This window comes from Salmo salar, chromosome ssa26, assembly GCF_905237065.1.
Source record: "Salmo salar chromosome ssa26, Ssal_v3.1, whole genome shotgun sequence".
In the NCBI taxonomy this organism is placed as follows: Eukaryota; Metazoa; Chordata; class Actinopteri; order Salmoniformes; family Salmonidae; genus Salmo; species Salmo salar.
In genome coordinates, this window is record NC_059467.1 from 51728957 (window position 1) to 51731126 (window position 2170).

A 2170-nucleotide genomic window follows, 5' to 3' on the forward strand; every position below is an offset into this window, starting at 1 on the left:
GTTTGTGGTTTCTGTTATTCTGATTCTGAGTGGTATTTATAACAAATGTCATTACTCAGTGAGCCAATCATCACTTACCAAACCAGGAAGTGTCCAATGGCATGTGCCTTTAGCCACAGGCCTTCTCATGTCTAGAAAAAGATTGTGTTCTCCTAATGAACAGGTAACTGGTCTGTGTTACATTGTATTCTCCTAATGAACAGGTAACTGGTCTGTGTTACATTGTATTCTCCTAATGAACAGGTAACTGGTCTGTGTTACATTGTATTCTCCTAATGAACAGGTAACTGGTCTGTGTTACATTGTATTCTCCTAATGAACAGGTAACTAGCCTGTGTTACATTGTATTCTCCTAATAAACAGGTAACTGGTCTGTGTTACATTGTATTCTCCTAATAAACAGGTAACTGGTCTGTGTTACATTGTATTCTCCTAATAAACAGGTAACTGGCCTGTGTTACATTGTATTCTCCTAATGAACAGGTAACTGGTCTGTGTTACATTGTATTCTCCTAATAAACAGGTAACTGGTCTGTGTTACATTGTATTCTCCTAATAAACAGGTAACTGGTCTGTGTTACATTGTATTCTCCTAATAAACAGGTAACTGGTCTGTGTTACATTGTATTCTCCTAATGAACAGGTAACTGGCCTGTGTTACATTGTATTCTCCTAATGAACAGGTAACTGGTCTGTGTTACATTGTGTTCTCCTAATGAACAGGTAACTGGTCTGTGTTACATTGTATTCTCCTAATAAACAGGTAACTAGTCTGTGTTACATTGTATTCTCCTAATGAACAGGTAACTGGTCTGTGTTACATTGTATTCTCCTAATGAACAGGTAACTGGTCTGTGTTACATTGTATTCTCCTAATGAACAGGTAACTGGTCTGTGTTACATTGTGTTCTCCTAATGAACAGGTAACTGGTCTGTGTTACATTGTATTCTCCTAATGAACAGGTAACTGGTCTGTGTTACATTGTGTTCTCCTAATGAACAGGTAACTAGTCTGTGTTACATTGTATTCTCCTAATAAACAGGTAACTGGTCTGTGTTACATTGTATTCTCCTAATGAACAGGTAACTGGTCTGTGTTACATTGTATTCTCCTAATGAACAGGTAACTAGTCTGTGTTACATTGTATTCTAATAAACAGGTAACTAGTCTGTGTTACATTGTATTCTCCTAATAAACAGGTAACTAGTCTGTGTTACATTGTATTCTCCTAATAAACAGGTAACTAGTCTGTGTTACATTGTATTCTAATAAACAGGTAACTAGTCTGTGTTACATTGTATTCTCCTAATAAACAGGTAACTAGCCTGTGTTACATTGTATTCTAATAAACAGGTAACTAGTCTGTGTTACATTGTATTCTAATAAACAGGTAACTAGTCTGTGTTACATTGTATTCTCCTAATAAACAGGTAACTAGTTTGTGTTCTCCTAATGAACAGGTAACTGGTCTGTGTTACATTGTATTCTCCTAATGAACAGGTAACCGGTCTGTGTTACATTGTATTCTCCTAATGAACAGGTAACTGGTCTGTGTTACATTGTGTTCTCCTAATGAACAGGTAACTGGTCTGTGTTACATTGTATTCTCCTAATGAACAGGTAACTGGTCTGTGTTACATTGTATTCTCCTAATGAACAGGTAACTGGTCTGTGTTACATTGTATTCTCCTAATGAACAGGTGACTGGTCTGTGTTACATTGTGTTCTCCTAATGAACAGGTAACTGGTCTGTGTTACATTGTATTCTCCTAATGAACAGGTAACTGGTCTGTGTTACATTGTGTTCTCCTAATGAACAGGTAACTAGTCTGTGTTACATTGTATTCTCCTAATAAACAGGTAACTGGTCTGTGTTACATTGTATTCTCCTAATGAACAGGTAACTGGTCTGTGTTACATTGTATTCTCCTAATAAACAGGTAACTGGTCTGTGTTACATTGTATTCTAATAAACAGGTAACTAGTCTGTGTTACATTGTATTCTCCTAATAAACAGGTAACTAGTCTGTGTTACATTGTATTCTAATAAACAGGTAACTAGTCTGTGTTACATTGTATTCTCCTAATAAACAGGTAACTAGCCTGTGTTACATTGTATTCTAATAAACAGGTAACTAGTCTGTGTTACATTGTATTCTCCTAATAAAC

The 2170-nt window shown here is 36.1% G+C and overlaps 1 long non-coding RNA gene across 1 annotated transcript; it reads left to right on the forward strand.

Annotated features, from left to right (window-relative positions):
- The first annotated feature begins 459 nt into the window (after positions 1-459).
- LOC123730804 (uncharacterized) lies at positions 460-1955 on the forward strand. The gene is made up of 2 exons (XR_006762236.1): positions 460-1123; positions 1462-1955. It is a non-coding gene; the product is annotated as an uncharacterized lncRNA (long non-coding RNA).
- Positions 1956-2170: the final 215 nt, after the last annotated feature.